General features: G+C 41.8%; 1 protein-coding gene across 4 annotated transcripts in view; it reads left to right on the forward strand.

Annotated features, from left to right (window-relative positions):
* The window catches only part of TOPAZ1 (testis and ovary specific TOPAZ 1), a 324,534-nt gene that overhangs the window by 126,832 nt on the left and 178,298 nt on the right, over window positions 1-19,404 (forward strand). For all 4 annotated transcript variants that reach the window (XM_060683707.2, XM_087894245.1, XM_087894246.1 and 1 more), the window contains one exon: window positions 17,366-17,583. The gene's annotated coding sequence lies outside the window, so the exon portion shown is untranslated. The remainder of the gene's footprint in view (window positions 1-17,365; window positions 17,584-19,404) is intronic.

The raw sequence follows: 19,404 nt of genomic DNA on the forward strand, positions 1-19,404 counted from the left end.
GTAACTTTAAGTAGTTTATGTTTGTTTTTTGAATTATAAGGAGTTAAGGATCTAGGGAGAATATGAAATGTAACAATTTGTTAGCATATTCTAGCTTTTGATTTGTGAATGCTATACCCTGTGCTTGTTCTGGGAAGTCTAGGGAGGGGGGTGGGGGGGAAGGGTGGGGGGGGGAAATGTTTGTATTTTCTACAAAACTTTTTAATAATAATAAAAAAAAGAACAATCCTATTATGTAGAAGGCTGAGAGATAAGGCAAAATCACTCCCAGCAACTTCGTTAAAATCAGAAACCAGTAGAGTGAAGGCAGGGGGCTTAAATGATTTAGATTCAGCATTAAAGGAGGTAATTTCTTGATTTTTCTCAGATACTGAGTTAGCAGGAGATGTGACTAAACTTACAGTGAAATCACAGTGTGTAATACATGTGTTAAATCTTTCAGCTTTTCTTTGTGCTTAGAGATAAGAGTGTTGCAAAACAGATGCACCTAAACATCAAAAATTGCATTGCAGTACTGAAAACCAATATGGATTGGGTCTGTGAAAACCACAGAAAAGCGTGTGTGAAGAGTTCATTTTTAAGCTTTAGTATTTCTATGTAGCTGCTGATAATTGCAAAAGCTCTAAATCTCAATCTGTTGTATAAAAAGGTGATAGATCCCATTTATGCAGCTGAACAGTAAAACTAGGATAAAACTCCATTCCTTTACTATAAAAAAAGAAAAAGAGGAAAATAGAAGATTCCAGTGAAGCCGGCCTGGCCTGCAAGGGAAGCATGCGGGAGATTGCCCGCCAGACTAGCCCAGAAGCAGTGTGTCGCCCAGTCGCAGTGTGTCACTCGGTCACGGACTGGGCCCTAGATTGGAGGGGAGGGCAGGCGGGTGGCCCTTGGGAGACTGCTGCACTGGGGTGCTGTGTGCTCTTGGGCCTCCTGCCCATCACTGCTTCTGCAAAACAGAAAGCTGTAAAAGTCTTTGCCCACATCTTTTGGCCCTGCCTCTTGGCTTCCGCAGGGCCTCCACGCGCCTGCCGCACTCTTGCCTTCCTCTCTGCCTCAGGCCCCGCATCCAGCACGTGACCGGAGGAAGTGCAGTGCAGTGCTCTTCTCTGAGGTCTGCCTGCTTTCCCACCCACCGGCTGGACTGTCCCAGAAGCAGTGTGTCATCTTGCGCCTCTTTTTAGCCTCCTCCCACCCAGCCACCAGCTTTCTGACGTGAGCAGAGGCTACTGCTTGGAGCGAGGGGAACCACAGTGTTGGGCTCCCATGGCTGCTCTCGACGGTAACTGAGCCCACCATGCCAATTTGCACCTTACTTCAATTGGCACTGTGGGCTCAGTTTCTGGCAAGAGTAGCAGCTGCCTCGCTTGAACTTCTCATGCAAGCTGTCGGGTGTTGCTCCGGTTCTTTCCGCCACAGCCGCGCATCCTTTTCTTCCAATTCTAGCTACGCTTTGGCACTCGCAGCCATGGGAGCCCAGCACTGCGGTTCCCCTTGCTCCAACCAGCAGCCTCTGCTCGCATCAAGAAGCCAATGGCTGAGCAGAAGGAGGCTAAGGACGGGTGCAAGGTGATTTCGAAGAGGTAAGCAAGAAAACAAAAGTTTTTTCCCACCCCAGCCCACAGGAGCACTCTGCAGGCCTCCCAAAGCCTCTGTGCGCCCCTTTTTTGTGAAAAATGGGCCCATTTTTTTGCAAAAATGGGACATGCGGGGCAGGGCTTCAGGAAGCCAAAAATGGCTGTATTCGGTGTATAAGACACACCAACATTTCCACCCTCTTTTTTGGGGGGGGAAGTGCTTCTTATACTCCTAAAGGTACGGTATGTTCGCCATTTTGAATTATTTATAAAGGCAGGATAAAAATTAATAAATAATAAATAAAACAAGAACTAGGCAGTTCAGAAATGGTTTTTACAACTCTAAATTCTTTTTTTCTTGTACAATTATATAGTCCTCTACATCCATATAAATAATTTGATTGTACAGTATTTCTAAGAACCCTTCTTATCTTCTGCTTTTGGTGTTAACCCCAATTTTTTTTTTTTGTAAGATATAGCATGAGAATTCATATATATGGATGATTAAAGCCACAACTTCTCATCTTCTTCCATTGCCCACTCGCGCACACACACACATATACTTTAATCTGCAGAATATGTATTCAATTTGTGACATAGCAAAAACCAAAAAGAGATCCCAGATCTATTCAGACATACACTAATTAAATACAATAGTCGCACTTTGTGGCTTTCTCTAAAAAAACTAATTATGTCTATAAAATCACTACCAAAGCAATATGTTCCATGTGATTATATAAGGAGAAACTAAGCTTTTAGTGTTCAATCAAACATACTGACATTTTTTGACTGACAGAAATTTTCTCAAAATTATTTAATCGCCATTCTATGAAAATCCAATCCTTTATATCTGGAGTTACAGAATTATAAAAACTCTGGTTTCTCTTCAGATCATTTTGCCTTTTACTAAAATAAATACATTCCACAAAATTCTTTAATGTTTATTTTACTGCACAACTATAAGTTCTGAGATACTAAGCTTAAAAGACTTGTATAGCCTAGAGCAGTGATGATGAACCTTTTAGAGACCAAGAGCACAAACTGCAACCCAAAACCCACTTATTTATCACAAAGTGCCAACACAGCAATTTAACCTGAATAATGAGGTTTTACTACCTAAAATAATGATAAACAATGCAGAGTTCAGCTAATTGTTCTAAGAAAACCGTGATAAATGCACTTTTATGCCCCTTCCATTTTTTTCTGCTTTTGAAATATTACCTTTAGCGACAATAAAAAAGAAAAACATTTCTAATATTATTTCTCTCTTTCCCTCCTCCTCTCTTTCTTCCCTCTTTTTCTCTTTCCCATCCGCTCTCTCTCTCTCTCCCTCCCTCGCACTCTCTTTTTCCCCTCTTTCTTTCTTTCTCTTTCCCTCCATCTATCCGTGCTCTTCTGTCCAGCCTCACGTGTCATGTGAATCCAACCACTTAGGCTGTGGAGGGGGAATGGAGGCTGGTAGGCAAAGCCAAGCATTGGAGATCCATGCAAAATAAGGCAACTCCAACCTGGATCCTGTCAGGGAAACCCCCCTTCCCTCTCCCTCTCTCCCCCCATAACGGGGGCCCGGGCAGCCTGAGCATAGCGCTCTTCTCAGGCGACCAGCAAGCAGACAAACGTGGCACTCTGGCTGGGAGACAGTGGTGTGGAGCCCCACCTCTGGCCAATGAGAGTGGAGCAGGCAGGGCATACACCTTCCCCACCGGCGCTCCGGCGCTGGCTGGGAGGGATGCACGAGCTGAATGTTTGGAGCTGCACTCAGCAGAGTTTGGAAGCGGACTCGGCTGGGCTGCTTACCGGGGAAACCCAGGCCACTTCAGCATGGGGTGGGAACACGGAAGATAAAGGAAATCCGTGCCTCTCAGCATTCAGCCCTCAAAGACTCCTTTGGGGTGACTTTTTCTGCTTTTGAAACATTACATTTAGCAACAATAAAAAAACTTTTGTAATATCATTTCTCTTTTCCTGCCCCTGTCTCTCTTTTGCTCTCCCTCTCCCTCTCCCTCTCCCTCTCCCTCCCTCCCTCCCTCTCTCTCTCTCTCTCTCTCTCTGCCTCCCTCTGTTTCTCTCTCCCTCCCCATCGGGGGAAGGTGCTGAACTGGTGCTGGGTGGTGGGAATGACGTCCGAAGGCCGATGAGCCCAGGAGCATTGCACCCACGCTGCAGACAGCTCTGTAGGAAAAGAAAGTGCTTTTTTTTTTGCCGAGCCAAGATGATGCAGAGTCATATTGTGGCTCCATATTGTAATGGACTTAGGGAGGAGGATGGGATCCTGTCTCCCCCACTGTGAAGCGTACGAGTGAAAAAGTCAATGTCAGTTTTGGAAGACAATTTTCTTTTTTGCTTCTTAACTGCCACTTATTTTAGCTGGGGAAGTTGGGAGGGGGTTGTTGTTGAAGTGGAACCAACATTGCCTGGTCACTTTGGATTTCTAAAGACCCTTCATTTGATTAGACTTTTGGTGGCCAAAGATGAAAGCTGATGTGGAGGACTATGTAAAAAGTTGTGCCACATGTGCCAGCAATAAGACAAGACGGGGAAGCCTCCCGGTTTGCTTCAACAGGTAGCTGAACCCAGCTGCCCGTGGGAAGAAATAGCTATGGACTTTATAGTAGAGCTCCTGGATAGTGGCGGCAATACCGTAATATGGACTGTGATAGACCTGTTCTCCAAACAGGCCCATTTTATTCCTTGTTCTGGACTTCACTTGGCTAAGAGATTAGCCAAGATGTTTGTCAAATAGATCTACCGGCTGCATGGAGTTCCACGACGGGTGATCTCCGATTGAGGAGTTCAGTTCACCACTAAGTTCTGGAGGGAGTTCCTGCAGTCCATTGGGTCATCTCAGGGGCTTAGTTTGGCTTTCCATCCGAGTACGAATGGAGCCACGGAATATGCTAATGCCATGGTGGAATTGGGCTGACTTGCTTCCTTTCACAGAAGTGTCTTACAATAATGCGGTGCATAGTAGTACGGGACTGACACCTTTTCAGATTACGAGCGGCATGGAATACATTCCTATGCCAGAACTGCCAAGAGAACAGCCTTCTTCCATGACTCTGAATAAATGGATGGAGTCATTAAAGAAAGGCTGGGAGAATACCAAAAAAGCCCTGAATGAAGCGGCCGAAGCATACAAAAAGCAAGCAGACAAACACCGATCTCTTCAACCTCCCTTTTGGGTGGGAGATTGCGTGTATCTTTCCATCAAATACTTACATTTGAGGTTGAAGAGTAAGAAATTAGGACCAAAATATTTAGGTCCCTTCTCCATAGTGAAAGTGATTAACCCAGTGACTGTACAGTTAAATCTCCCCCGTATACTGGGAAAAATTCATCCTGTTTTCCATTGCAGCCTGTTAAAGCCTGCTGTGGGACCTAAATTGAAACCTCAATCTGCTGCTCCCCCAAAGTTGATTGTGGTGCAGGGTGAGACTCATTATGAGGTGAAGAAGATTTTGGACTCTAGATTGCAGGGGGGATGTTTGCAATATTTGGTTCATTGGAAGGGATACCCCTTGCTGTCATGTAATATTGTATTATACAACCACATTGCTTAGCAATGTAGTTCATAATCCGAATTACCACCCATAAGTGAGGTCTAGTGGTATTTAAACTGGACAGTTTTTCATTTCTCTGACCCATAAACACTTTAACCAGGTGCTGTAAAGAAAACTAATTAAACATATATAGGTAATCCTTGATTTATGACCCCAATTGAGCCCAAAATTTCTGTTGTTAAGCAAGACAGTTAAGTGAATTTTGCCCCATTTTATGACCTTTCTTGCCACAGTTGTTAAGTGAGTCACTGTAGCTGTTAAATTAGTAACACAGTTGTTAAATAAATCTGGCTTTCCCATTGACTTTGCTTATCAGAAAAACTCAAAAGAGGATTCACATGACCCAAGACACTGTAACCATCATAAATATAAGTCAGTTGCCAAGTCTCTGATCACATGACCATGAAGGTGCTGCAATGGTCATAAGTGTGAAAAAATGGTCATAGTCACTTTTTTCAGTGCTGTTGTAACTTTGACTGGTCACTAAACGAACTGTTGTAAGTCGAGGTGTTAGAACATATATTTAGGAATTGTTGAGTCCTCGCACTTACGACTCCACCTGAGCACAGTTGGTTACAGCTCATTGCTGATTGGTTAAGACACGAGCAGCAAAAGAGAGGGAAATGGCTGCTCACTGATTGGTTTCCCCGTCTGACAGCCCGGCTATTTAAGGAGCTGTTAGACGGCAATAGTTCGGTCAGTGTTCTAGCTCGCGCGGAGTTACCTATCTTGTTAGCTGTTACTGTTAACAATAAATGTGTTAATCGCAGCCTGGCCTCTGTTGTCCATGCCTTGTTCTCCCATTAGAACACTGGCGACGAGGATGGGATACTGAGGCCGTGGCTGTGAAGTCACTAACTGAGCTGTGGTGCCCTGAGCGAACAGTGCCATCCCAGTCACTCACAACAAGAAGTCGCCTTAAGGCAACGTCCCCAGCTGACACTGACCATGGCAACCTTACTTCCTGCGTTTTCCCCGTTTGTGCCGGCCACGGAGACTTGGGACACATATCTAGAGAGATTTGAGTGCTTCCTGCAAGCCAATGAGCTCACGGACCTGCCTAGCGATAGAAAAAGAGGTTATTTCCTCATCTCCTGTGGCAGCGAAATTTTTAGCACAGCGCGGGCTCTCGCCGCCCCACAACAAATTTTCGCCATGCCGTGGGATACGCTATTAGAGAAGCTAAAAAATAATTACTCCGCGGCCCCCTTGCGCATCGCTAGAAAGCATGTTTTCTGTCGGCGCGTCCAGAAGGATGGGGAATCCATTAACAATTATATGGCCTCACGGAGGACTGCCACCTTGCATTGTGATTTCCACGAGCTTGATGACATGCTGCTTGATCAGCTGGTATGCGGGGTCAAAGATTTGAAGCTGCAGAGGCGATTGTTGGTTCACAAGGATTTAAATCTCCAAATGGCCCTGGATGAAGCCAGGGCGTTCGAGATGTCTGACAGGTCTCCTGCGGAAATCCAACGTTTCCACGCGGACACTGCTGCTGCAGGAAAATCCCTATCAGTACACTACGAGGACTCGGACCAGAAGGATTCCTCTGATGGCAGAGAAGAAGTTAGCCCCCTCAAGACGACCCGCAGAAGGAAGGGACCATCAACTGTCAAAGCCCCTCAGATCGGGTGCTTGGGCTGTGGGGGCAACCACAGCAGAGCGGACTGTCGGTTTAGAGCTGCTGTTTGTCGCCGCTGTGGCAAGAGGGGACACCTGTCCCGGGTTTGCAGAGCAAGCATCCCTGCCAATGTTACCCCACCTGAGCCTTCTAGGTACGGACAAGGCCCCAAGAAAATAGCCACTCGCCAAGACACCTGTTTTACTGTTGCCAGACTCGACGAGCCTGCGGAGGTTACAGTGTCCTATTCCGCGTCAGCCTAGTCTGTTAACAAGATTTACCTCACGATACTTTTGGAGGGAAAACCCTGCAAGATGGAGGTGGACACCGGGTCCTTCAGATCTCTCATCTCCTGGTCTACTCTTCTCCAACTGATGCCCCATTTCTCTAAGCAGCAGCTTCAATCATGCCCCGTCATCCTAAAAGATTACCAGGGAAGACCCATTCCGACCCTGGGTTCAGCCACCTTCCTGGTGTTGTATGAAGACTTCTCTGGTCGTCTGCCCTTAATCATCGTTAAACACGACCTGCCTTCACTTCTGGGCTTAGATTGGTTCGCTGCCCTGAACCTCCACGTTTTGGGGGTACACTCTACGTTTCCAGATGTCCCTGCGATGCTGGCCACAGAATTTCCAGAGGTGTTTGATAATCGTCTTGGTAAATACACTGGCAGCCCCATTTCTTTCAATTTGGACCCCCAGGTGGCGCCCATCCACCTAAAACCTCGAAGGGTGCCACTTGCACTTCGGCCACGGATAGATCAGGAATTGGACAAGCTTGTCGCCCAGGGGGTACTTGTGCCAGTGGCTCATTCGAATTGGGAGAGCCCCATTGTTATCCCCCTTAAACAAGACGGCTCTATTAGAATTTTTGCTGATTATAAATGTATCCTCAATAAGGCACTTCAAACTAATTCTTACCCCATGCCTGTGGTACAACACTTGCTCCACTCTCTGGGCCGTGGCTGCCTCTTTGCCAAGTTAGATCTAGCGCTGGCTTATCAGTGGAGAAAAGCAAAGTATTACATTTAGGCAGGAAAAATCAAAGGTATAAGTACAGTTCAGGTGAGACCTGGTTCAAAAACAATAATTGAGAGAAGGACCTTGGAGTCCTAGTGGATGATCACTTGAATATGAGCCAGCAGTGTGCAGCAGCCGCCAAAAAAGCTAATACAATTCTGCATTGTATAAACTTGACACTTGTCTGAAATGGTATAGGTTCTCCTGCTTGAGCAGGGGGCTGACTAGAAGACCTCCAAGGGCCCTTCCTGTTCTATCTTATTCTGTTCTCTTCTAATTATATTTCTTGATCGGAACTCTTTGATGTTTTTCTTCAGCTTCTTTTCTTTCATATGTTCTAGCTTGCTTGAATTTGATCTCATCTCGCTGATCTTATTTTCCAACCCAATCTTCCATTTTGGCTGTGCAATGTTTTACTTTTTTTCTTCTTTGTTGATTTTGCATCCCAGGTGTTCAGTCATAACTGCAACTGTACTGTACATTGTTTCTTGAAGTGAGCTCATACTTATATTTGATACTATTGTTTTGGCATCTTTTAATGCTTATGCTGCTGTTTCTTTAGAACAAATTTCAACACAAGCAACCTTATTCTTGTTTTGTGCATATGGGTATACATTTGCCATAATCCAAACCCTTAGCAGCTCAGATGTAAAAAGCAGTTATTGTCTCTGATTTACACTCACAGTAGCTCTTTATAAAGGATATTTCCATAGTCAACAAGGTTAGATCATCCGTCATAGACCATTCCTTGTTGTGGAATCAGTTGATTTGTTGCTGAAGGAAATTCTTAGCCCAACCTACCTTTAAATTAGCATTGGAATTAGAATTAAGATCTTAAACTGAAGACAATAACAGAGGATATATTGATTTGCAGGCAGATCCTACTAATCATTTAGAATTCCTGAATTTTAGGCTTGCTGAAGATACTGGAAAGATGATGATCTTTCTTGAAGAAAAAAGACAAATTGTGTATCTTCCTTTTTTACTGAGGGGTTCTAATATATTCTATTGCTGAAATTATAGATTATAGTTTTTCTTCAAGACATAGATATATAATTGTTATACATCTGTATGATCCATATCCGTGATGGTGAACATATGGCACGCATGCCACAGGTGGCATGCATAGCCATATCTGTGGGCACGTGAGCTCAGCAAGCTGATTTTCAGGCCTTCTGGGCCCACCAGAAGTAGGGAAACAGGCTGTTTCCTGCCTCCAGAGGGCCTGGGGGGGTGGGGAAGGCCCATTTTTGTCTCTCACCTGGTCTCTCTAGGAGTCTCTGGAGTCTGGGGACAGCAAAAAATATCACTTCCTGTCCAACCGGAAGTTGGGAACGGGCCGTTTCTGGCCTCCGGGGTGTGGGGTCAGGCGGTTTTCGCCCTCCCCCAAAATAATAGAGAGGCTCTGGAGCCAGGTGAGAGAGAAAAATGGGCCTACTGGGCCATCGCATGCTGGGACTGGGGGTGGGTGGGTTGCATGCGTGGGCGCATAGAATTATGGGTGTGGGCACGTACGTGCGTGCGTGACCCACTCCCCCTCCTGGCACGCGATGGCAAAAGGTTAGCCATCACTGATCTATATCTTAAAAGAATAAAATGGAAATTTGGCCTCTGAGCAGAATAATTTAATGACTGACATATGCTAATCTCCCTTTCCTTCCTTCCATCACAGTTTTTAAGCTTAGCTTTCCAGTTAAGAGGTCAAGTTTTTATGTAGGGGAAAGAAACATCTTATTTCATGAAACTAAACTAGTCTGAGTTGAGCTCCCTTTTCTCCACTATCATGCTGACAATATAGGTTAAATCATCTTTTACAACTCTTATCCTTTTTTTTTTTTCCCTTTTAACAAGTCATGACAACAGAACAAAAGAGTAGGTAGCACCAGGGCAAAAAATTAAGTTTAATTTATTTTAAGAACTCATATTGTTAATGCATCTCTTCTGCAGTTACATAAAAATGGGGCTGTGGCCTGGCTCTGGAATTGTTCTTCCCTAACTTACAGGGATATTTTAATGGTTAAACTTAATCCTTAAATTGATGATCTCCAGGTGAATTAGGGTATGGAGATTGTATAATCTCCAACCACTAGTCATTAAATTAATATATGGGGAAGGAACACTTTTTCATGGCAGGAATAAAATTGGTTAGTATATTGTTTTCTTTCTGAAAACTGTAGAAATTAACCTAGGTCTATATAAAATAATATTCATGATTAAATTCTCTTCCTTGTTGACTGGAATTTTCTTGTATAATCCCAAGTACTCCTAATTGATCATTCTTGTATCCAAGATTTGCCCAAGCCTATTGGACTTGGAGATGGAAAAGTGCCTGAATAATTGCATTGCTTCTTTCCTGGATTCAGAAGTTCATGATGCAATTTTCTCTTGGATAAGGGAAAGGCTCCTGTTGCTTTATGTGCCAACATCTCTTTCCTGTTAGTTGTTGAGAGTTGTTGAGCCAGCTGGAAGGGACCTTGGAGGTCTTCTAGTCCATTCCTCCTGCTCAAGCAGGAGAACCTATACCATTTCAGATGTGATTAGTACATTCTTTAGTATCTGTTTTGTTTCTTATTGTAGTATACCATGGAATGCATCAACCACTCCTTTAGGCAGCTAATACTAATGATACACACACCTGTATAGTTGTGAAATTCAGCAGCCATCCTGGAATTTGATGGAAATCGACTGGGTAGCATCCCATTACATATGCAATTACAATGTTTTGATATGATCAGTGTCTGTGTGTGTGTGTATGTGAACTTCATTTCCAGAATATACAATTTTGGAAATGTTGCATTTCTATCCATGTATTTAAATTAATATATTTAATTTAACCTTAGAATTTCTATCCTAGTCCATAGCATTCTCACGTTAACAATAATCAATTTTCCTTAGTCCATACTGTGGATGATAGTAAGCATTTTATTTTATTTTATTTATTTTTAAATTTGTATACCGCCCTTCTCCCTGAGGACTCAGGGCGGTGAACAGCCAAGTAAAAACATAAACTACAAACATTAAAATACAATTAAAAAGATATATATAAATTTGGCCCCATGATTAAAAACAATAACAGACAATTAAAAACATTTTAAAAAGTGTTAGGCCAGCCCAGCTTGCTGGAAAAAGAAGGTTTTAAGGGCACGGCGGAAGGCACCGAGGTCTTGGATTCTCCTTATCTCTGGGGGCAGCTGATTCCAGAGGGTAGGTGCCCCACAGAGAAGGCTTTTCTTTTTGTTCTAGTTACATCAGTAACCAGATTGCCTGAAAACACTGATCCAGTCATGTTACAGTTCTTAAACTTCCTTGCTAGAGTTCTCTTCTTTTCCCCAGTAGGCAAATAGTTACCTCCAGATCTGAGGGTATCATCTTTTGGTAACAGGACATTCTTTCGTGTTGAACTTCTTTCCATTTATTTTCCTGGCATATGCAGAGAAGTAACTTGTCGTTGTGTTCTTCCTTGCAGTGCCTCAGCCAATAAAGTTGCTGCTGCCTTACTTACCCATGGCTTCCTGCTCATGAGCACATTTGCTATATTTCATCTTGGTCCGACACCAGTACTAACTGCATCACTGCCTATAACCAGGGAGATGGGACTGATTTTAAGGTGGTTCTGTTACGTAGATTCAAGGATCAAGCCCAATAACTCATAGAAGTCATTCCTTTTCTATTAAATATATTTATTGTTTCTATTAAACAACTTAACAGGTATCATGACAGGAGAGAGCTAGATGAAGGAGCGGGATGGGGCTTTTATACTAAGGAGGCGGAGTCAAGGTAAGGAGGAGTTATGAGAGGATGGTTATTGGAAAAGGGAATTAATATTTACATTTTTTAGATATATATATATAAATCAATCACAAGGTTAGTCATTTACATATGACAAAACCCGCTCTAAATGACTAACCAATACATATGAAAAGTAATTAGAATATCTCATCTTATATACGAATACACAATTTGGACATTAGATAGTTATGTTGTTTACTTTGAAGTGGTTTAGTTAAAATATCTGCAATTTGTTCCTCTGTATCACAATATAAGGCTTTGATAAATCCAATATTTGAAAGTTGTCTAACATGCTTATTTTTTATGTCAATATGCCTTGACCTTTGACCTATTGCTTCTGCTGTCAAGATCTCAATAGCTGCCTTATTGTCCTCGTGTATAATAATAGGGTAGTTTGGTTCAGTCCAGATGGATGAAAGTAGATCGTCGAACCATATCAAATTGTTAGCTGCTTTAGACATACAGATGAATTCTGCCTCAGTGGTAGAAGTAGCTCCTAGATTTTTTTTTCCAGTATACCAGTATACAGGACTGTTATTTATGAAGAACACATATCCGGATGTACTTTTTCTATTCTTTATATCACCAGCCCAATCAGCATCAGCATAGCAAGTTAGATTCAGTTCTTTAGAGATTTCTGGTTCTAAATACAAACAAGTATTTAAAGTGTGTTTCAAATATCTAAGCACTCTTTTGACAGCGTCCCAATGATATGAGTTTGGATTACTGACATGCCTGGATAGAAGATTAACGGGTAAGGCTATGTCTGGTCTCGTCCAATTGGCGATATAGAGTAGAGAACCTATGACTGATCTATAAAAAGTATTGTCTGTGAAGCCGCTGGCTTCGATATACATATTTTTTAAGAAGTCTTGTTGCATAGGAGTTTCACTAGGTTTAGCATTGAGCATATTACATTTGTGTAAAAGTTCTATGATTTTTTCTTTTTGAGATAGGCTAAAACCTTTTTCTGTTTTTGTAATTTGCACCCCAAGATACTTGTTTATTTTACCCAAAGCCTTTAAAGAGAAATGTTTACCTAGGTCGTTAGCACATTTGTCATATGTACATTTTTTGTCGCTAAAGTACAATATATCGTCTGCATAAATAAGCACATATTCAATAGAGTCATCTGTCTTCTTAATAAAGAAGCAATTATCTGCTAATGTGGCTGTGAAACCCATTGACTTAAAGACTTTGTCCAAACACTCATACCACCTTTTTCCAGATTGTTTTAATCCATATAGACTTTTGTTTTAAAGTCAAGTCTCTCCCTTTTGTGAGTTTTTGCTAGGTGGGGCTTTGACATAAATCTCTTTCTCAAGATCTGCATGCAGATAAGCGGTTTGCACATCAAATTGATAGACTTCTAATCTTAAAATCGATGCTATTGTCAATGCACTTTTAACACTTTCGGATCTAACTGTGGGGGAATAGGTATCCGTATAATCTTCGGGATATTTTTGGGTGAAACCCTGTGCCACTAATCTAGCTTTGTACAATATTTTGTCATTATCTAAATTCTTGATTTTAAATATCCATTTGGTTCCAATTGGGGTTTTGTGGTTTGGGACTTTAGCGGGGGTATATTTAATTTCCAATTTAATTTAATTTCCAATTTATATACCGCCCTTCTCCCTGAGGACTCAGGGCGGTGTACAGCCAAGATAAAAAACATAGAATACAAATATTAAAACATTTAAAAATATATATAAATTTTGGCCTGAAAGTTAAAAAATCACAAACTAATTAAAAGAATTTAAAAATTTCTTCTTAAGCCAACCCGGCTTGCTGGAAAAGATGGGTTTTCAGGGAACGACGGAAGGCATTGAGGTCATGGATTCTCCTTATCTCCGGGGGCAACTGATTCCAGAGGGTGGGAGCCCCCACAGAGAAGGCCCTCCCCCTGGGGGCCACCAGCCTACATTGTTTGGCTGATGGCACCCTGAGGAGGCCCTCTCTGTGGGAGCACATGGGTCAATGGGAGGTCGTCGGTAGCAGGCGGTCTCGCAGATAGCTGGGCCCTATGCCATGGAGCGCTTTAAAGGTGATAACCAACACCTTGAAGCGCACCCGGAAGACCACCGGGAGCCATTGCAGCTCGCGCAGGAGCGGTGTTACATGGGAGCGCCATGTTGCTCCCATCATTACCCGCACTGCTGCATTCTGGACCAGCTGGAGCCTCCGGGTGCTCTTCAAGGGGAGCCCCATGTAGAGAGCATTGCAGTAGTCAAGGCGAGAGGTGATGAGGGCGTGAGTGACTGTGCACAAGGAATCCCGATCGAGAAAGGGCCGCAACTGGCGAATCAGGCGAACCTGATAAAAGGTCCCCCTGGTTACAGCCGTCAGATGTTCCTCCAAAGACAGCTGCCTATCCAGGAGGACTCCCAGATTGCGAGCCCTTTCAGTGGGGGCCAAAGACTTGCCCCCAATAGTCAGTGATGGAGTCAACTGACTATATCGGGATGCCGGGAGCCACAGCCACTCAGTCTTGGAAGGATTGAGCTTGAGCCTGTTCCTCCCCATCCAGATCCGCACAGCCTCCAGGCACTGGGACATCACTTCAAGGGCATCGTTGGGGTGGCCTGGGGTGGAGATGTACAGCTGGGTGTCATCAGCGTACTGATGGTATCTCACCCCAAAGCCACGGATGATCTCACCCAGCAGCTTCACATAAATGTTGAACAGAAGGGGCAAGAGAACCGATCCCTGCGGCGCTCCACAGATGAGAGGCCTCGAGGTCGACCTCTGCCCCCCTGCCAACACAAACTGCGACCGGTCGGAGAGAAAGGAGGAGAACACAGTGCCTCCCACCCCCAACTCTTCCAGCCGGTGCAGCATGATACCATGGTCGATGGTATCAAAATCCGCTGAGAGATCTAATAGGACCAGAAAAGAGGAATAACCTCTGTCCCGAGCCCTCCAGAGATCATCCACCAACGCGACCAATGCCGTTTCGGTGCTGTGCCCAGACCTGAAACCCGACTGGAACGGATCTAGATAGGATGTTTCCTCCAGGAATTGTGGAAACTGTTGCACAATATATACCTTCAGTTCTCTAAGACTATTCATTTCCCTTTCCATTGCTTGTTCCCAATTATTTCTTTCCTTCTGGGGCAGTTTTGTTATTTCTTCATATGAGTTGGGGGTTAGATTATCAGTTTGGATGGTTAAAACATAATCTTCTAATCTTTTGGGGTTTTGGTTTCTATTGGTTCTAATTGGTCTGTCGTGTAATATTTCTGAGTCGTGTAAATACTTGGCTTCTTTTTGTGTTAGAGTGTCTAATTTTATATCTGGGTGACCTTCCTTCCATTCTTTGATGTTAATATCTTGGTGTTTGGGTTTGTGTTTCTCTTGTTTATTGTTTTCGGGTAAGGTTTGTTCTCTCATATCTTGTTCATTATTATGTTGGTTTTGACAGTTATGTATTTAATTTAAGTGTATTTTTGACCAATTTGACTGTTCATGAAAAACTGCATTCCTGGACACAATAAATCTATTATGATTATCCACAAATCTAAATCCTTTGGTTCCTATTTCATAACCCATAAATCTCAATCTCCTTGACACCTTTTCCCCCTTATGTCTCAATTGTTTTGGTATGAGCACGTCTGCTGTTACTCCAAACATGTGTAAGTGAGCTATTTGAGGTTTTTTATTATACATTACCTCATAAGGTGTTTTATCCAATATGCTAGACCAAGATCTATTAAGTGTATAATTTGAGTATACAAGTGCTTTGGCCCAAAATGTTTGTCCTAGTCCTGCGTCATCTAAAACACATCTCATCATTGTCTGTAGGGTGTAATTTCTATGTTCAACCACTCCATTTCGAAAAGCTGAAAACGGTGAAGAAGTGAAATGTAATATTCCATGTTCCTTTAGCCAGATTGACAAATTTTTGGATAGGAATTCTGACCCGCGGTCAGTCATAATTTGTTTGATTTTAATGTTATTCTGTACTTCTATTCTTTTATAAAATTCTTTAAATATTTGAAATGCCTCACTTTTGTGATTAAGGGTATATACAAAACCATAGTGACTGAAGTCGTCTACAATAGTTAAGAAAAATCTTTTTTTATATTTTATGGAAGGTTTTAGGGGACCTACTAGGTCCATGTGTATTAATTGGAAAGTGGAACTGGTTGTGCGTGTTGCTTTTCTTGGTCTGGGTTTGATTTTGATTTTAGAAGACTTACACACAGAACACTCCAGGTAATTTTTACAATCTTTTACTTTTAGTCCTTCGGAACAATTAGCCATCTTTTGAATAACAGGAAAACTAAGGTGTCCCAGCTTTCTGTGTAGTAAATGTGCGCATTCATCATGTAAAGGTTTCCCTATTAGAACTTTATTCTTTTTTGGTGTATTATAATTGTGAGAATCTTCTTGGGTTTCACTTGAGTCTAAATTGGCGTTAATGCTAGATTGATTGTAGCTTTCTGTGTCAAGATATGATAGGTTTCCACTAATTGTAATTCCCTTTATGTCTACTTTGTCTTTTGTCATGTATACCTTCCCTTCTTTAATGGGGATTTCTATGCCTAAATCCCTGCTCAGCTTCAATGCTGCAAGTATATTATGGGGTATTTTGGGGACAAGAAGTACTCCCTCTATTTCACCTATCCCATGTATATGTATGTTTCCTTTCCCAGTTACCAAAACATTATTTTGATTGGCTACTTTAATTATAAAGTTTTCTTTTGTAAAAGATGTGAGCAATCTCCTGTCATAAGTAGTTTGATTAGTGGCTCCTGAATCTATAAGACAATGATTCTCCTTTTTTATTGGATTGGTGTAGAATTTCTGATTCCTTAGCCTGTAAAGAGTTCCTGACTGATTTTCTTTGGAATTATCTCTGTATTTTCTCTTATCCCTTTGTATGGGAGAGTCATTTCGTCTGTATCTGTAATCTGAGTGTCTATGTCTATTTTCTTGTCTGTCTCTATTTTGGTAATGATCTCTTCCTCTAACATTTTTTGGACAATCTCTTTTGTAATGACTCTTGGAGCCACATATGTAGCATTCAGGCATGTCCCTATCTCTGCTATGGAATTCTACCCTTTTAATAATTCTACTATCTCTGTGGTGTAGTGATCTATCTTTTCTTAAATTATCTTCGGCAATTAATTTGTTCGTTAGTGTCTCTATTGATAGATGCCCTATTGTAATACTGTCTAGTTGAGCTATGAAATTATCCCAACTAGGGTCTAGTGAATTTATAATAATGCTCTTCATGCTTTCTTCTGTTATAATTTCTCCTCTCTGTAGTAAATCTGCCCTGGTAGCCTTTAAATTCAATATGTGTTCGTTCATTGAAGTCCCTGCTCTAAGTCTAGCAGAATGGAAATTTCTAGAAATTCGAGTTGTTGTTGCCACACTTTTGCTGTAGAATAGGTCAAACATACATTGTATTAGTTCTGGTACAATTAAATAATGGTTAATACTAGGGGAAATACTGGGGGAAATACTAGCTATTAGTAGGTAAAATGCTTTGTGATGTAGGCAGTCCAATTCAAGTGTCCAAGGTTTTTTTGGAGGGTCAGTAATCATGTAAAGTAAGTTTTCTCTCAGAAAAGTGACTTGGAGTTGTTGATTCCATTCTTGGAAATTGGTTCCATCTAATTTTAAAATAGGGAAGTTGATGGGTAAAGTCCCTGAGTTGTGTGAGGTGTTACTTACTGAGAGTGGCTGTCCATGGTTCTGAATCATAGGAAAGCAGCAGTATGGTAATGGAATACTTGCAGGCAATTTAAAAAGATAGGCTTGAACTTTTTTTTCTTCTCTTTCCTTTAGGTTATTCTACGCATGTGCGAAGTTCATTTTTATTCTGAAGTCATCAAGAGAGGTTCCTGTCACCGCTGCTCCTGGGCGTGGGCCTGTTTCGACTGGATGAGGCTCAGGTTCAGTCTTGGGGTGCTGGCTGTGGTCAAATGGGAATTGAGTCGTCCTCTGGGTCATTGATGGATCGTCTGTGTAGATGTCCTGGTCAGTCGGGTGATGCTGTTGTGATGGTAAGTATTTGTCGCGGTCCCTCGGTATTGGAGATCGCGTTAGCGGTGGAAGGCTGTAGTTAGTATCCGGATTGAATAGTGTCAGCGATCTTTCAGTGGTGATGTCTGCGCCCTTTGTATAGTGTTTGTTTATTTTTTCTTCAATGTCTGTAATTTCTCCAGACATTTTTAGTGCGTATGGGTAATGTAGTGGTAATTTTAGTTCCAACCCAAAAGCCGTGGTGAGAGTTTTAATAGCGTTATCTATTTTGGCTTCAGTGGGTTGATTTTGTGAGTGAGGTATTGTTTTTATTTCTTTTATTTTTAAATAGATTTGAGTCTGTGTTGGCCATTTTGGATTCGGGTCATCCCTTAGTATGCGGTCGGCTATCTTTGTTGTTTGTTCGATTAAAGATGGCCGCTGTTTGAAAATGGGCGCCAAAATTTTCCTGCCAGTTTCATACTGGCCGTTGCCGTTTGGTTCGTCTCTCACCGGGCTGGTTTCTGTGGCCTTCATGTTCAATTTTTGAGCTCCATCTGCGGCTACGTGTTGTTTAATTAGTTGTCCAAGGTTTTCGACGAGTCCTTTGTTGTCGGTAGGTGAGTTTAGTATTTTTAATATGTTTTTTCTCAGTTCGTTTGAATCTGCTGTGGCATCTGTCTCTTCTTCGATTCTCCTGTCATTGTTTTCTGGTGTAGTTTTGGAATTTAGTGCTGGTTTTCTTTCGTTTGTTGTTCCCTCTGGGATTGCTTTGGGTGGTGACAGTTGCACTGCCATTAATTTTGAATATTCTCTGGTATTCATTCTTTTTTTGCTTTCAGTCATGTTTCAGAGTTATGGGCATAAAACTGACCTCTGCTACTAATTTGTTACGTAGATTCAAGGATCAAACCCAATAACTCATAGAAGTCATTCCTTTTCTATTAAATATATTTATTGTTTCTATTAAACATCTTTTTTTTTAATTGAAAAAGTTTTTCAAATACAAATTTTCCCCCTTTTCCCCCCCTCCTCCCTAACCCCCCTCCCCCTCCCCCCCCCGTGGCTTCTTCAGGGTACAACCCAAATTCATAACAGATTATATAATACTTTACCATCCCCTTGCTCCATCCCCCATATACTGACCCTTTCTTTCTAATAATGTTATTATATCCCCCTTATACTATACATTTCGAAATAACATTCTACTATAACATTATATAATAACTCCTAATTTAGCATAGTAATATTATTATATCCCCCAATTTAACAATTTCTACTCATGATCTACTCCTTTACTCCTCCCCCATACATATATCTCTTAAATCAAATCTTTTTTTTGTATATTAATATAACATTTCAAAGCAACCTTCCACTATAAAACTATATAATAAATCCTAATTTAACATTTATTCAACTCATAGTCTGCCCATTTCCTCCACCCCATAGATATATCTCTTAACTCAAATGTTTTACATATATTCATATCTGAACATAATATCCCTTTTCTTCAACTAAACAATCAATAAGCTAACCTATCTCCACCCACATTCCTACAGAACTACCATACATAATAATTCTTGATCTCTTTATTCTTCTGCCCACACCACTAAGAAGTATTCCCTTATATAAATAAAATCCTCAAATGACTTTAAGCTTGTAATCCATATAATATCTTCTGTAGTGTCTTTCAGCTGGATTGTTAACTCCATCACCCATATTAGGGTAACATCACATCCTAATTCCAACAGTATGGTCGGTATCTTCAATTACCATCTGCCCCCATCAACAATAGATGTCTTGATATATAAAAAACAACCACCCAAGTGACTTTATATTTGTATTCCATATAGTGTCTATAG

This window comes from Pantherophis guttatus, chromosome 4 (assembly GCF_059756535.1).
Source record: "Pantherophis guttatus breed Tessera chromosome 4, ASM5975653v1, whole genome shotgun sequence".
In the NCBI taxonomy this organism is placed as follows: Eukaryota; Metazoa; Chordata; class Lepidosauria; order Squamata; family Colubridae; genus Pantherophis; species Pantherophis guttatus.